The 18,063-nt window shown below is 39.4% G+C and overlaps 1 protein-coding gene across 4 annotated transcripts in view; it reads right to left on the bottom strand.

The window, feature by feature from the left end:
* The window catches only part of TMEM267 (transmembrane protein 267), a 57,494-nt gene that overhangs the window by 34,806 nt on the left and 4,625 nt on the right, over positions 1–18,063 (bottom strand). For 2 of the 4 annotated variants that reach the window (XM_073014773.1, XM_007961518.3), the window contains exon 3: positions 15,565–16,798. The gene's annotated coding sequence lies outside the window, so the exon portion shown is untranslated. Of the gene's footprint in view, positions 1–1,907; positions 2,079–15,564; positions 16,799–18,063 lie in introns of all 4 variants that reach the window. The other 2 variants (XM_037990800.2, XM_073014771.1) reach the window with 2 other exon arrangements.

Genomic DNA, 18,063 nt, shown 5'->3' with positions numbered 1-18,063 from the left:
CCAAGATCTATTGATCTGTTACCTACAAGAAACACACTTTACCTATAAAGACACACATAGACTGAAAGTGCATGGATGGGAAAAGATATTCCATGCTAATGGAAGCCAAAAAAGAGCAGGAATAGCTATACTTATACTAAACAAAATAGAGTTCAAGACAAAAAGTGTAAGAGACAAGGTCACTGCATAATGACAAAGATGTAATTTCAACAAGAGGATATAACAATTTTAAACATATGTGCACCCAACTGCAGCACCCAGATATATAAAGGAAATATTATTAGAGCTAAAGAGAGAGATAGGCCCCAATATAATAATAGTTGGATACTTCAATACCCCACTTTTGGCATTGGACAGATCTTCCAGACAGAAAATCAACAAAGAAACATCAGACTGTGAAAGGAAAATATCTTGGGTCCTTTCAAGTTGGGAATCACTCAGGGCAAACCTGCTTCTCATTCTTTTCAAGTCATCCCTTTGTTCACAGAGACAGATACATATTCTGATTGCCTTCTTGGGAAAGACTTATCAGAAACTCAAAAGAATGCAACCATCTGTCTCTCACCTACCTGTGACCTGGAAGCCCTCCATGGGGGTCCTTACTTTGAGCTATATCTGCCTTTCTGGATGGAACTAATGTACTTCTTACATATTGATTGATGTCTCATGTCTCCCTAAAATGTAGAAAACCAACCTGTGCCCTGACCACCTTGGGCACATGTCATCAGGACTTCCTGAGGCTGTGTCATGGGTGCATCATCAACCTTGGCAAAATAAACTTTACCTAAATTAACTAAAACCTGTCTCAAATTTTCGGGGTTCACAAGACTAAATCTGTAATATAGACCAAATCTATCTAAGAAATATTTACAGAACATGTCATCTAAGAGCTGCAGAATACACATTCTTTTCCTCAGCACACAGATATTCTCAGGGATAGACTATTCAAAACAAGTCTTAAAACATGAAAAAAATTGAATTAGTATCAAGCATCTTCCCTGACCACAGTGGAATAAAACTAGAAATTAATAACGTGAGGAATTTTGGAAACTATACAAATACATGGAAATAAAACAATATTCTCCTGAATGACCAGTGGGTCAATGAAGAAATTAAGAAGGAAATTTAAAAATTTCTTGAAACAAATAATAACGGAAACATAATATACCAAAACCTATGGGATATGGCAAAAGAAGTACTCAGGTAAGTCTACAGCTATAAATGCCAACATCAAAAAAGAGGAACTTCTTACGAACAATTTAACAGTGCATCTTAACTAGAAAAGCAAGAGCAAAGCAAGCCTAAAATTAGTAGAACAAAATAAATAATAAAGATCAGAGAAGAAATAAATGAAATTGAAATTAAAAAATACAAAAGATTAATGAAACACAAGGTTGTTTTTTGGAAAAGTTAAACAAAGACACATCAAAAAAAGAAAACTACAGGCCAATATCTCTGATGAATATTGATGCAAAAATTCTCAATAAAATACTAGCAAACTGAATTCACCAATACATTAGAAAGATCATTCATCATGACTAAGTGGGCTTTATCCCTGGGATGCAATAACATATGCAAATCAATCAGTGTGATACATCATATCAACAGAATGAAGGACAAAAACCATATATCATTTCAATTGATGCTGAAAAAGGGCTAGGTAAAATTCAACATTTACTTGTTTTAAAAACCCTAAAAATAGCTGGGTATGGAAGGAACATACCTCAAAATAATAAAAGCTGTACATGACAGATCCATAGCTAGTATCATACTGTGAAAGGAAAATAAATCTCGGGACCCCAAAATCACTAAGTCAAGAGAAAAGTAAACTTGGGAACTATGTCAGGTAAACCTGCCTCCCATTTTATTCCCAAATGAGATAGCTACAAAGATAAAAAGCTACATACCTCCCTCACAATTTGCTCAGAAGGAAATTCCTTGTGGATCTCAAGATCTTTACCCCGAAACAGTTCCACTGAATTTCACCCTTGCAATGTAAACTGATGGTTTATCTTCACAGGTGCAGGGCAGTAAATCATCCCCCTGAGACAAATGGATATCTGATTGCTTCCTTTGCCCTGTTTATGTAAAAATGCAGATTCAGCGAGTCAGACAAAATTGTGTATTCAGTAAAAGGCTGGGCCAGGACTCAAAATAATGCAACATTTTGTCTCTTATCTACCTACAACCTGGAAGTCTTCCCTTTGAGTTGTCCCGCCTTTCCAGAAGGAATCAACATATGTCTTTTTTGTTTTATTTTTTTTCAGATGGCGTCTCGCTCTGCCCTGCCAAGGGCAGTGGTGCAATCTCGGCTCACTGCAACCTCCGCCTCCCAGCCTCAAGCGATTCTTGAGCCTCAGCCTCCCAAGTAGCTGTGATTACAGGCGCACGCCACCATACCCAGCTAATTTTTGTATTTTTAGAAGAGATGAGGTTTCACCATGTTGGCTAGGCTGGCCTTGAACTCCTGATCTCAAGTGATCCACCGCTTCAGCCTCCCAAAGTGCTGGGACTACAGGTGTAAGCCACTGCGCCTGGCGTCAACATACATCTTAAACATAACTGATTGATGTCTCATGACTCCCAAAATGTATAAAAGCAAGCTGTACCCTGACCACTTTGGGCACATGCTATCACAGCCTGTTGAGGTTGTGTCACGGGCACATCCTTAACCTTGACAAAATAAACTTTCTAAACTGATTGAGACCTGTCTCAGATATTTTGCGCTCACAACACCGAATGGGGGAAAATTGAAAGCTTTTCCTCTAAGATCTGGAACAAGATAAGGATGATGCCCATTGTCATCACTGTTATTCAGCAGTAACAGACATCCTAGCTAGAGCAATCGGATAAGAGGAAGATATAAAAGGCATCCAAATTGGAAAGGATGAAGTCAAATTAGCCTTGTTTGCAGATGATATGATCCTATATTTGGAAAAACCTAAAGACATGACAAGAAAACTATTAAAACTATTAAACTAGAAAAGCATAAGCAAACCAAGCCCAAAATTAGTAGAAGAAAAGAAATAATAAAGATCAGAGAATAAAAAAATTGAAATAAAAAAACACGAAAGATCAATGAAACACAAGGTTGGTTTTTTGAAAAGTTAAACAAAATTGGCAAAACTTTAGCCAGACTAAGAAAAAAAGAGGGAAGATAAATGAGAGAAGATAAACAACTTCAGTAAAGTTGCAGGATACAAAAGCAACATACAAAAATCACTAGCATTTCAATATGACAATATTGAACAATGTGAAACAGAAATTTTTAAAGTAATTCCATTTATAATAGCCACACATAAAATTCAATATCTAGGAAGTAACCAAAGAAGTGAAAGATCTCTATAATGAAAAGTATAAAACAGTGAAGAAAGAAATTGAAGAAGACACCAAAAAATGGAAAAACAATCCATGTTCATGGACTGCAGGAATCAATATTGTTAAAATGTCCACACTACCCAAAGCAATCTATAGATTCAATGCAATCACTATCAAAATATTAATGGTATTCTTCACAGAAACAGAGAAAAAAATCATAAAATTTATATGGACCTACAAAAGGCCCAGAATAGCCAAAGCTATCCTAAGCAAAAAAGAACAAAACAGGAAGAATCACATTACCTGATTTCAAATTATACTACAGAGCTATAGTAACTAAAACAGCATGGTTCTGACATAAAAACAGACACATCAGCCTATGAGACAGAATACAGAACCCAGAAAAAAGTCTGCACACCTACAGTGAAGGAATTTTTGACAAAGGTGCCAAAAACATACACTGGGCAAAAGACAGTCTATTCAACAAATGGTACTGGGAAAACTAGATATCTATATGCAGAAGAATGAAAGCAGACCCCTATCTCACACCATATACAAAAATCAAATCAAAATGGATTAAAAACTTAAATCTATACTTCAAACTATTAAACTACTACAAGAAAACATTGGGGAAAATCTCCAGGACATTGGTGTGGGCAAAAATTTCTTTAGTAACATCCCTCAAACACAGGTAACTAAAACAAAAATGGACAAATGGGAGCTCATCAGGTTAAAATGCTTCTGCACAGCAAAGGTTACAATCAGTAAAGCAAAGAAAAAAAAACACAGAGAATGGGAAAAAATATTTGCAAATTATCCATCTGACAAAGGAATAATAACCAGAATACATAAGGAGCTCAAACTGTTCTATAGGAAAAAAATACAATGATCTAATCAAAAATGTGCAAAAAATTTGAATAGACATTTCTCAAATGAAGACACAGAAATGGCAAACAGGCATATGTAAAGGTGCTCAATATTTTTGATCATCAGAGAAATGCAAATCAAAACTATAATGAGCTATCATCTCCCCCATTTAAAATGGCTTATATCCAAAAGACAGGCAATAACAAATGATGATGAGGATGTGCAGAAAAGGGAACCCTTGTACTCTGCTGGTGGGAATGTAAATTAGTACAGCCACTATGGAGAACAATTTGAAGGTTCCTCAAAAAACTAAAAATTGAACTACCACATGATTCAGAAATCCCACTGCTGGGTATATACCCAGAAGAAAGGAAATCAGTATATTAAAGAGATATATACACTCCTGGGTTTGTTGCAGCATTGTTTACAATAGCTAAGATCTGGAAGCAACCTAAGTGTCTATCAACATATGAATGGATAAAGAAAATGTGGTGAATATACACAATGGACTACTATTCAACCATAAGACAGAATGAGATCCAGTTATTTGCAACAACATGGATGGAACTGGAGAACATTTTGCTAAGTGAAATAAGCCAGGCACAGAAACACAAACATCACATGTTCTCACTTATTTGTGGGATCTAAATATCAAAACAATTGAACTCATGGACCTAGAGAGTAGAAGGATCATTACCAGAGGCTGTGAAGGGTGGTGGTGGGGGCAATAGGGAGAGGTGGGGATGGTTAATGGGTACAAAAAAAAAAAAGAAGGCCAGGCACAGTTTCTCACACCTGTAATCCCAGCACTTTGGGAGGATGAAGTGGGCGGACACAAGGTCAGGAGTTCAAGAGCAGCCTGACCACAACAGTGAAACCCCGTCTCTACAAAAAATACAAAAATTAGCCGGGTGTGGTGGCACATGCCTGTAATCCCAGCTACTCGGGAGGCTGAGGCAGGAGAATCACTCAAACCAAGGAGACGGAGGTTGTAGTGAGCTGAGATCACGCCACTGCACTCCAGCCTGGGCGACAGACCAAGATTCCATCTCAAAAAAAAAAAAAAAGAAAGAATGAGTAAGACCTACTACTTGATAGCACAACAGGGTAACTACAGTCATACAGTCAATAATAACTTAATTGTACATTCAACATAGTTCTGGCCAGGGCAATCAGGCAAGAGAAAGAAATAAAGGGTATTCAGTTAGGAAAAGAGGAAGTCAAATTGTCTCTGTTTGCAGATGACATGATTGTATAATTAGAAAACCCCATCATCTCAGCCCAAAATCTCCTTAAGCTGATAAGCAACTTCAGCAAAAGTCTCAGGATATAAAATCAATGTGCAAAAATCACAAGCATTCCTATACACCAATAACAGACAAACAGAGAGCCAAATCATGAGTGAACTCCCATTCGCAATTGCTACAAGGAGAATAAAATACCTAGGAATACAACTTACAAGGGATATGAAGGACCTCTTCAAGGAGAGCTACAAACCACTCACTGATCAAGGAAATAAGAGAGGACACAAACAAATGGAAAAACATTCCATGCTCATGGATAGGAACAATCATTCATGAAAATGGCCATACTGCCCAAAGTAATTTACAGATTCAATGCTATCCTTATCAAGCTACCACTGACTTCACAGAATTGGAAAAAACTACTTTAAAGTTAATATGGAACCAAAAAGAGCCCACATAGATAGCCAAGACAATCCTAAGCAAAAGGAACAAAGGTGGAGGCATCACACGACCTGACTTCAATCTATACTACAAGGCTACAGTAACAAAAACAGCATGGTACTGGTACCAAAACGGATATACAGACCAATGGAACAGAACAGAGCCCTCAGAAATAACACCACACATCTACAACCATCTGATCTTTGACAAACCTGACAAAAACAAGCAATGGGGAAAGGGAAAGGATTTCCTAGTTAATAAATGGTGTTGGGAAAACTGACTAGCCATATGCAGAAAGCTGAAACTGGATCCCTTCCTTACACCTTATACAAAAATTAATTCAAGATGGATTAAAGACTTAAATGTAAGACATAAAACCATAAAAACCCTAGAAGAAAACCTAGGCAATTCAAGACATAGGCATGGGCAAAGACTTCATGAGTAACACATCAAAAGCAATGGCAACAAAAGCCAAAATACACAAATGAGATCTAATTAAACTAAAGAGCTTCTATACAGCAAAAGAAACTATCATCAGACTGAACAGGCAACCTACAGAATGGGAGAAAGTTTTTGCAATCTATCCATCTGAAAAAGGGCTAATATCTAGAATCTACAGAGAAACAAATATACAAGAAAAAAGCAAACAACCCCATCAAAAAGTGGGCAAAGGATATGAACAGACATTTCTCAAAAGAAGACATTTGCTGGGTGTGGTGGCTCACATCTATAATCCCAGCACTTTGGGAGGCTGAGGCAGGCAGATCACCTGAGGTCGGGAGTTCGAGACCAGCCTGACCAACATGGAGAAACCCCATCTCTACTAAAAATACAAAATTAGCCAAGTGTGGGGGTGCATGCTTGTAATCCCAGATACTCGGGAGGATGAGGCAGGAGAATTGCTTGAACCCAGCAAGCAGAGGTTGCGGTGAGCCAAGATCGCGCCACTGCACTCCAGCCTGGGGAACAAGAGCAAAACTATGTCTCAAAAAAAAAAAAAAAAAAAAAAAAAAAAAAAAAAAAAGACATTTATGCAGCCAATAAACACATGAAAAAAGGCTCATCATCACTGGTCATTAGAGATATACAAATCAAAACCACATCTCATGCCAGTTAACATGGCGATCATTAAAAAGTCAAGAAACAGATGCTGGAGAGGATGTGGAGGAATAGGAACACTTTTACACTGTTGGTGGGAATGTAAATTAGTTCAACCATTGTGGAAGACAGTGTGGCGATTCCTCAAGGATCTAGAACTAGAAATACCATTTGACCCAGCGATCCCATTACTGGGTATATACCCAAAGGATTATAAATCATTCTACTATAAAGACTTATGCACAAGTATGTTTATTGCAGCACTGTTTACAATAGCAAAGGCTTGGAACAAAATGCCCATCAACGATAGACTGGATAAAGAAAACGTGGCACATATACACCACAGAATACTATGCAACCATAAAAAAGAATGAGCTCATGTCCTTTGCAGGGACATGGATGAAGCTGGAAACCATTCTCAACAAACTAACACAAGAACAGAAAACCAAACACTGCATGTTCTCAGTCATAAGTGGGAGTTGAACAATGAGAACACACGGACACAGGGAGGGTACACAGAGAGGGGAACACCAGAGCCTGTCGGTGGATGGGGGGCTAGGGGAGGGATAGCATTAGGAGAAATAACTAATGTAAATGACAGGTTGATGGGTGCAGCAAACTACCATGGCACTTGTATACCTATGTAACAAACCTGCACGTCCTGCACATGTACTCCAGAACTTAAAGTATATATTTTTTAAAACAGTCAGAAACAGTACAGCTACTATAAGATTGTTCTAGCAGTTTTAATCAATGTAATGAGGAAAAAGAATAAAGGCGAGAGATGGAGGGAAGAAAATGTATCATTACATTATCAGGAAGAAAAAGATAATTACATTAGTTTGCAGGTGAAATGACTGCCTACCCAAGAGAACCAACAGAAAACTGTTGGAATTTAAATTGAAAAATTGTTTTAGTTCATAGAAGTAACCACATTTTTCAACATAATAGCAATAATCTTAAGAAAGATGGGAAAATGAACATTCACAGCAGCAACTCAAAATGCCAAGAATTAAAATAGCAAGAATGAAATGACAAAACGTTATTAAAAGATGAAAAAGATCATTTAACTAGAGCTCTAATGGCTTTGTACTGTATCAACTCAGCTAACTTGGACTTAAAAACATTTCCCAGAATTCCTTTCCTTATATAGTTCTGGGTACTGTTGGCTATAGGAGACATTATACAGAAGTCACAAATGAAGCAACAGTCACATTTTTTACACTGTGAATGTCAATGCAGAACACGCTGTGAAGCCTGCATGTGCTGCTAATCTGTTAGCTCACCTTGCTGGCATGCAGAAGAAGCTGGACCTGCAGCTCCTTCAACTCCCATCGGGCCTTCTGTGCACTTCTCCAATCCTGGGCCCACAAGTGTAGCTCTGACATCTAAAGTGTCATCCTCTCCTGCAGGTTACTCAAGCATCAAAACTAGGGTTTGTGAGAGGCTGATGCAGGTTCCACTTTGTCCCCAAGGGTTTCAGTTTGTCCTTTCTCTCATCCACATCCAGTATCCCTGCCTCACTGCCAGTCTAGTTGATCTGCAGCAATCTCTGGCAGAACAAGAGACTCAGAGGCAAGTCTGCAGCCTGCTCTACCACCTCCCACAATTCCATAGGTCTTTAGCTCACAAAGTAGTTCTGCTTCTTTGATGGATCCTAACTCATACACAAGCCAGACCTTTTTTTCTTTTTTTTTGGTATAAGAAGACAACACTGATGGTGTTATTCTCTCCAAATTAATCTATAAATTTGGATTTTCTTCTAGGAACTTCACAAAATTTAAATTTCATTTGAAAGAGCACATGCTAATAAACTTTTGAAAAAAAAGTAGCATGATGTGAGTACAGAAAGGTGAATATGAAATCAAGAACCAGACCCAGTATGTATATGGTGGGGAGAAATGTGTACATAATTCCAAATTGGTAGAGGAATGATGTAATATTTGACCCAGATCTCGTTATCAGCTATGGTTCTAAGTGCAAGGAAGGGCAAAAACAGTTTTGCATAAATAAAAAAAAAATGTATTAAAATTTTTGGGGCCAAGTGTGGTAGCTCCCACCTGTAATCCCAGCACTTTGGGAGGCCAAGGCAAGAGGATTGCTTGAGGCCAGGAGTTTGAAACCAGCCTGGACAACACAGACTGTCTGTACTAGAAATAAAAAAAAATAGTCAGGTGTGGTGGTGTACACCGTAGTCCTAGTTCCTCGGGAGGCTAAGGTAGAAGGATCCCATGCGTCCAGGAGTTTGAAGCTGCAGTAAAGAACTACGATCGCCCTAGTGCACTCCAGTCTAAGTGACAGGGTGAGACCCTGTCTGAAAAACAACAACAACAAAAAATAAGGAAATTGAGAAATCACAGACTTGTCAGGTTTTGAAAACCAGGCTTCAAAACTATACCTCAAGACCTTCAGTTAAAATGACACCAGACAACTGGTCTGATGAAGATCTCCCTGCCACGAAGCCCAGCTTACACTGCCCAAACTCCTGTCACCAGATATTACCAATGGCATTGCTGCCAGTGCTGCCCTGTCTACTGCTGCTATAAAAGATTCTTGGCAGTATTTGTTTCCTTGCTCTCAATACAAAATTCGGAGCGGGGTAAGGTATGTGTCTGATTGGCTAAGTCTAGGTCATATGACCACACTCAAGCTGCAAGACTGGAGAAGACTGTACAGTATGTGGCCTTTTCAGTATATACAGATGGTTTCAACCTACGATGGTTCAATTTATTATTTTTTGACTCTACAGTGGGTTTGTGGGCATTAATGTGTTTTCAACTTATGAAATTTTTGACTTACGATGAGTTTATCAGGACATGGACACCATCATAAGTAAAAGAACATCTGTATAGAAGAACATGGGTTCTATCTTCCTTCACAATGGATCGGAAGAGGAACCTCCCAAATATATTATATTGAACAGGAAACGACCTGTCCATACTGGTAATCAGTAGGTAGAAAAGCTTATAATTACTAAATACCACTGAAGAAAATCAATCATCAGACAAAACCTAGACTGGATAATCAAGTTTCAGTCTGTATAATGTAATTTTATATAAACAACTTTAGATTTTAAAACGTCACACCCACATGTTTTACAATATAGACCATTTCTCTGATTAAATTAAGAAAGGGAATCAGTTTGGTTGACTAGCTGCCTGGAAAACTTTCATGGTTAGATAGCTTTTGTAATAACTGAGTTATCAAATTTAGGATATTTATATGAATTTATAAACAGAATTCTACATAGTCCAGCTAGCTAGAGGAGCACAAAATTATTTTTAAAAATCTGATAGGCATGACTACACAATAATGTAAAGCTTTTAGCTAGAAGAGCTCAAAATTATTTTTAAAAATCTGATAGGCATGACTACACAATAAAGTTTCTGCATGGCAAAGTTTCTGCATGGCAAAGTTAAAGACAAATAAGTGGAGAAAATTTAGAACATTTATGACAGAGAAAGATTAGTAGCCCTAAAGTATTAAGGGCTCTTAAAATTAATACAGATATAAGCATCCCAATAATAATGTGGGCAATGTACATGAAAAGACAATTTGGAAAAGAAATACAAATGGTCAAAAAATATGAAAAGATTTCAATTTTATTAGTAATCAGTTGAATTCAAATTATAACAATGAGAATTCAATGTAAGACTGGCAAAAGATTAGTAATACTCTGTGATAGGAGTAGGGAAATAATGATCACTCTCAAAGATTATTGGCAAGAGTGTAAATCGATATAACCTTTCTAGTGGTCAATTTGACTATGTATCAAAAACCACAAAAAATAAGCAAACACTTTTGATGCTACATTTCCAATTCTAGGAAAATAAGAAAATAATTAGATAAATACAAACAACTATATATGAATGTTCAGCATAGCACTGTTTACAAGAAAAAATTTAAAACAATATATATGTCTGAAATATGGCTCTAGTGAAATAAATTCCACAAATATGCAGCCATTAAAAATACTTATTCTCATATTTACTGACACAGAAACATGTTCAGTAAGTATTAACTTTTAAAAGATAGTCTATAAAATAATATGTAAAAAATTACATTTTTGTTAAAAAATATATGTGTGGGTCTATTAAAAAATCTGGAAGGCTGTTCATTTGGTTTGTTTCTCAGTGATGGGCTTACAAATGTAATCACTACTTTTTTTCCTTTTTTGAATTTTTGAAAAATTTCAATGTCTTATGACCATAAAACCAATAAAGCTACTTTGAAAAGTTAAAGCCAGAAGTAATTAAACAACTCATATTTGATCGTTAAAGTCAGCCTCTTAAAAGCATAATTTTAAAAAGGTAATAAAAAATTTATAACATATATATTAATACATTAAATATATAACACTTATTGGTATTAATAAAATTATATCCAATCTCATAAATCAAATTTATTGTATAATATAAAAACAATTTGTTCACTTATGTAATAATGGACACAAGAAATAACTTACGCAGATTCCTTATGTGAAGCATACTTACTTTGCACATAACTATTTTTTAAATGACAATGGAGTCTACAACGATGCTCATTCTTGATTATTTGGAATAATGAAAACTGTTCTCTAAAGCATTAAGATGGATTATTTTCTATAGATTCTTCCAGGATCTGGAAATACTGATTTCCAGGTACTCTCAACCAAGAGATGTGACCAAAATACAAAAAATGCAAAAGACACCTCCATTACAAAGTCATGAATCCTTTCTATAAACCTCAGGATTTATAGTGTCACAAATTATGAATCATTGTCTCCTTTAGAAAACAAACATTCAACACCTGAATGGAGAAAGAAGTCAACATATTTAAATATTTAATGCATATAACTTTAAAGTTGATAAAATGTCCCTTTCAACTAAAAATAAATGCCCTTATCCACTTAGCTGGACTGAAAGTGGGATACTGAAAACTTGAATTAATGGCCAACCCAGAGCAGCAGCAGCAGCAGCAGCAATATTCCCCTCCTTCAGTAAAGTATGGCCTGTAAGTTAGCCCTAAGGAGAAAGAAGACCATTCAGGTATGAGAAAAACCTAGGCTGGACACAGAGTACACAGATGCCTAACACAAAAGTTCTGCTGCCACTCAACCTTTGTTTATATATAATCACAAATTTTCTTTTCTTTTCTTTTTTTTTTTTTGAGACGGAGTCTCGCTCTGTCGCCCAGGCTGGAGTGCAGTGGCGCAATCTCGGCTCACTGCAAGCTCCGCCTCCCGGGTTCACGCCATTCTCCTGCCTCAGCCTCCCCAGTAGCTGGGACTACAGGCACCCGCCACTGCGCCCGGCTAATTTTTTCTATTTTTAGTAGAGACGGGGTTTCACCATGGTCTCGATCTCCTGACCTTGTGATCCGCCCGCCTCAGCCTCCCAAAGTGCTGGGATTACAGATGTGAGCCACCGCGCCCGGCCTTTCTTTTCTTTTTTTTAGAGACAAAGTCTTGCTCTGTCGCCCAGGCTGGAGTGAGTGAGGTCGTACCTCACTTTAGCCTCTAACTCCTAGGCTCAAGCAATTCTCCTGACTCAGCCTCCTGAGTAGCTGGGACTACATGGCAAGTGCCACCAAGCTTGGGTAATTTTTTCTTTTTTCCTTTTTTGAAGAGACAGGGTCCCTCTATGTTGTCCAGGCTGGTCTCAAGTGTTCCTCCTGTCTCAGCATCCCAAAGCACTGGGATTACAGGAGTGAGCCACTGAGCCTGACCTAATTACCAATTTATTTTCAACCCTCATTCCAGAAGGAAGACAAAAATAAAAAGCCAATATCCACTTAACTGCAAATTTCATGACGTCCTTATAAAGCCAGCGCATTATATTTTCTTTCCCTCACGAAGCAATTTTCAATAATCACAATATATATTTAAATGTTAATAATCTTACTTTTTTTTTTTTTTTTGACAAGATATCTCTGTCGCCCAAGCTGAAGCATAGTGACATGATCATAGCTCACTGTAACCTTGAATTCATGGGCTCCTGCTTCAGCCTCCTGTGTAGCTAGGACTATAGAAATGCACAACTATACTTGGCTAAATTTTTGTTTTTAAAGTGTTTTGTAGCGATGGGGTCTCACCGTGTTGCCCGGGCTGGTCTTCAACTCCTGGCCTCAAGTGATCCTTCCACCTTGGCCTCCCAAAGTGCTGGGGACTATAGGCATAAACTACCACACTGAACCTACTAACCCTACATTTTACATGATGAGTTCAGATTTTAAAAGGATTAGTTTGCTAATAAAGTGTCAAAAGCAAAGCGAAAAATCAAAAGATTACTTGAAGTATTTACATGATGATCCAAATTTAAAGCGACCTCAACAAGCAAAATTTACTGTTTATAAATAACTGTATCATGATTTACAAATAGGAACACATATATTATACATAATGGGTATAATGTGAATGAATTTTATCAATGGAAAGTACAAAACAGCTTGCTGATGAAAGAGGAAGGAAAAAGCTCACAGTGAACTTGCAAGCAGATCCTTCAGCCCCAGTCAACCCTTCAGATGTCTGCAGCCACTGCCGACATCCTGACTGCAACTTCATGAGACCCTGGGCCAGAACTGCCAGCTAAGTCTTGACCTCGCAGAAAGAATAAAATTATTGTCTACTTTTTTGTGTGTGTGCATGTGAGATGGAGTCTGGCTCTGTCACGCAGGCTGGAGTGCAGTGGCATGATCTCGGCTCACTGCAAGCTCTGCCTCCCCTGTTCACGCCGTTCTCCTGCCTCAGCCTCCCGAGTAGCTGGGACTACAGGCGCCCGCCACCACGCCTGGCTAATTTTTTGTATTTTTAGTAGAGATGGGTTTTCACCGTGTTAGCCAGGATAGTCGCGATCTCCTGACCTCGTGATCTGCCCGCCTCGGCCTCCCAAAGTGCTGGGATTACAGGCGTGAGCCGGCCCCTATTGTCTACTGTTTTAAGCCTCTAAGTTTTGGTGTAATTTATTACAGAATAGATATGTAGAAGAGTACTATTTCTATTTTTAAGGAAGGTATAATTGCAGCTCCAGAACCCCACATTTCTGGCATCTATTCTAGTACAACTTTTGGTGCAGATATTTAGCATCTGGCTTAGATTCTGAGTATTAGAAAAAGAGAAATTTACTAAGTGTTCTTCCTGTATTACTTATTGTCTCTGAAAAATACACCTAAGCGTACCCATTTTTCTTCTTAAACTTATTTCCTTTTCCATTTCCTATTCCTCCCCCTACAAATAAAACGGACTCCCGAACCTCCTAAATTCATAAGCTTTAAGTTTATTTTACATATTCATTTTTGTTGAGAATGTTCCTTAAGAGTAGTGATCTCTTTTAAACTTGTCATGCTTAAAATCCAGTGTGCTCAAGGTATTTAATAAATATTCCATTTTACTAATACAAGGGGTAATCACACAATAAATCCTCAGCCTATGAACTAAATATACTGTTTGGGATGACTTCTCTGACGTTAACTGACATATTATAAATTCCTCCTTATGACTCGCAGAAGCCACTTTCTGCAATGGCCAAACTTTGTCACACCCCATCCCACATACAGCAAATACCACTAACTTTGGGGCCTTCAGAGTATACATAGCAGTACTTTTCTCCTTCCTGAATTCCACAAACATATGATTAGCTGGTCACTTTAATTATACGATATCATGTATTGTTTGCTAATAATCTCTTAGACATTATTTCTGTCAAAACAAATAAGAGCTGATACATTCTCTAAGTAAATGTCATCTGTTTTAACTTTCCCTCCTCCCCACCAACCTGACACGTTATATGCAAAAACCTAAGGTCAAAACACGGTCCAAATTCCAGAAACCGCCTTTATTATGCTTTACCAGGAAGACCTCATCACTTAACTGTAGTTGTTGTAAACTTAATATATTTAATTTCTTTAATGGAAAAATATCAAAAGCAGATGCCAAATCTGATGCAACTGACAAAGAAAGGAAACACAAATCTTGCTTACTTTCACTGAAACTTTTTATAGCCATTAGATGTCTGCACTTAAAATGTTTAGTTCCTATGCCCACTACGAATAAAACGAAATTCCGTATTTCAACATGTTTCAAGCCTCAGAAGTTCCCAGACATCCTTTTCTGAGTCTGGTGTGATGCAATAATGTTTTAAATGTCATTTTAAAAAAATGGGCCAGGCTGCAGGGAAAGGACCATGTCACACTTTCAGCATTCAAGCCTCAAGGGCTCCGGGGCGCGAAAGGCTCTTACAACCGGTTAAGGACTGAAATGGGCTCCTCCTGCAAGACTCGCGGAACCCTACCCTGGGCCAGAAAAAGGCCAGGGGCGCGAAGCCAAGGCGGCGGGTTGGGGTTCTAGGTATCTAAAAAAGAGCGAAGCCGGAAGGCGGCGCCAGGGCTCCTCGCAGACCCCAGGGCCGCGGGACACTGCCAGCTCGTGGGTCACACGCACCCAGCCGACTCCTGGCTCCCACGTGCCGGCTGTTCCAGCACGCCCTCCGACCCGCAACCGGACCCTCCAGACATCAGACTCTGTGGTCTCCACCTCGGGTCTCCCACCTCAGGACGCAGTTCCGCGGCTTCCACCCCACCCCCTCCCCTCAGTCCCTCGCAGCGGCTCAGCCGTACCCACCCCAGGTTCTCTGAGTTCAAACAAGCAGCAGCTCGAACAGCGGCCCCGCCCCTCTCCTCCTCCCCTCGGTCGGAACCATAGAGACGTCGGCTGCAGGCCAGAGTGGCTTCAGACCTCAGCGTCCGCCGAGAGGACGCCGGGATACTGGCCCGCTCCAAGTCAGGAGGTGACATACGAGTACTGTTTGGTGCAGTGGGTAGATACCTCGTTTCTCCTCGCCCACCGTAGGCCCTGACCCCTAAAAAGGAAACTTTTGGGACGTCAGGCTGAGAGGAGGAAGGTGCCTTCTTAGTTTACTTTTGTCAAACTTGAGGATTCGTTTTTCAGTTTAGTCGGAGGCGTGCGGCAAACGTAGCTGCCGACATCCCTACGACGCACCCAAGTGGTGGCCAGAAAGCTGGTGACTGAGAAGTGGCCTCCCCGAATGCAAGGCATACACGCCTTACTGTCAGAAGCTTGAGCTAGGAGCCTCGGCCGTCGCCTCTCGAAGGTGTAGCGATACTGCCAACTTCCTTCCGCGAACCCCTCAGGGTGGGCAACGGAGCTTTTCACCAGACTGGGACCTCGCGACCTGGCTGACCGGCCGCTCCTCGGTAGCGCCTCACCGCCCCCTTGGGGATTTCTTGATAATTCTTTGCCACGATGCGGGCGGATGTTGTGGAGCTACTGTTTGTAGACCGCAGTAGCGTGACTAGAACACTTAATCATGACTACTAAATCCTTAGAAGTCGAAAAAGCAAGTCCATACAGAGTAGTCTGACCCTAATTAAATCGCGCTTACAAGATACAGTTTGTTTACTGGGACTTTGGCTAGGTCCCATCCCGTCTCTGCCTCAGAGTAGTGGTTGCTCTCTTAGCACCAAGGAGATACCAGCTTGACGTTTGACTCTAGGAAGCACGGGTCCAAAAGAAGAGGCCCAAGGAGGGACATTCTTCTTTCCCTTTCCTACTTACAGTTTCTCAAACCAAGTGTCAGATGGAAAGCAAGGGGTGGTATCATCGTAATTATATAGTTGACCATAGAAAATAAACTTCAATCTCAAAGCAAACTCCTAGGCCACCCCCAGAATCTCAGTTTCTCAATCATAGAACTCATTTCTTGTCACACTCTTGGTTCTTGGCCAATGTAAAAGACCCAACTGACAGGGAAAATTAAACACATTTTAACCCCCACATACCTTAAATGAGAATTTAAAGTATCTCTCAGCAAATGTATTTACAATTTTGAGTGCTTCTAGCCATGTTAAGGACAAATTTTCTCTTTCTGAATGCAGTAATTTGGCATTACCCTTTTGGCAGTGTGGTACAAGTCTTATAATCTAGGCCTTACGGAGCTATTGAGGAACAACGTAGATGGCTTCATGCAAACCCAGACAATGTAATAATAGTTCTTTTCTCTGTAGTCAGTCTACTGCCTGTAGATGCTTATTCATTTCTTTCTTTTTTTTTTTTTTTTTTTTGAGATAGGGTCTCCCTCTGTCACCCAGGCTGGAGTGCAGTGGTACAATCATAGCTCACTGCAGCCCTGACCTCCTGGGCTCAAAGGATTCTCCAGCCTCAGCCTTTGGAGTAGGTGGGACCACAGGCACATGCCATCGTGAAGGTAATTAAGTTTTTTGTAGAGATGGGCATCTCGCTTATGTTGCCCAGGCTGGTGTTGAAGTCCTGGGCTCAAGTGATACCCCCTCCCTGGCTTCTCAAAGTGTTGGGATTACAGGCGTGAGCCACTGTGCCCAGCTTACTGATTCATTTATACAGTGTTCTCAGTGTGCCACAGAATGACTATGGAACTCAAGTTCTAGTGGAGGGTGTGAGCCACAACGAAACAAGGTATATTGTAATAAGTACTGTAAAGGAAGTAAGTGGGGTGATATAATAGACTTGGGAGACGCTAACTTTAGTCAGGTAGTATGGGAGGCCCTTATGAGGAAATGGTACTTCAGAATTGAAATGTGAAGGAATCCAGTGTCAGAGGAACTAAAAAAAAGGCATTGTGCCCCTTTAACTTAGTGAGATTATCATTCCTGATCTACACTCTTCTCCCCATTTTTCTCGTTTTCTCTGTTACTGCTTCCCTTTCATTTGAAAAGCCAGGTCTTTTATACAAATCAGAAAATTAGAACATTTCTGGTTGTGTTTGGTGTAATCTTGACGTCTTTACAGATATGTGGTTTTGTTCTTTCCTAATAGACAAGCTTATAATAGCACTTTTGGTGAGCTCATTTCTGTTAAACACTTTACAGCATAAATCTTTTCCTGTGTTCAAAAGAAAGTATCTGGTTCATGAGACAGTTTAGATACAGTCTTTCCCAAAGTGCCTGATTTTTAGTTTACAATGTTGCTTGTCTCCGTTTTTTTCAGATCTGGTTCTTGTCTCATAGCTCTATTGAAAAATACTTGGAGTAAAGGGACCAAATAGCAAGTGAAAAAATGCACAATTCTGCATATTTAAAAAAAAAGAGGCCGGGTGCAGTGGCTCACACCTGTAATCCTGTCATT

This window comes from Chlorocebus sabaeus, chromosome 4, assembly GCF_047675955.1.
Source record: "Chlorocebus sabaeus isolate Y175 chromosome 4, mChlSab1.0.hap1, whole genome shotgun sequence".
In the NCBI taxonomy this organism is placed as follows: domain Eukaryota; kingdom Metazoa; phylum Chordata; class Mammalia; order Primates; family Cercopithecidae; genus Chlorocebus; species Chlorocebus sabaeus.
The sequence above is the reverse complement of the archived record's forward strand: the minus strand, read 5'-3'. Positions and strand labels throughout refer to the sequence as shown.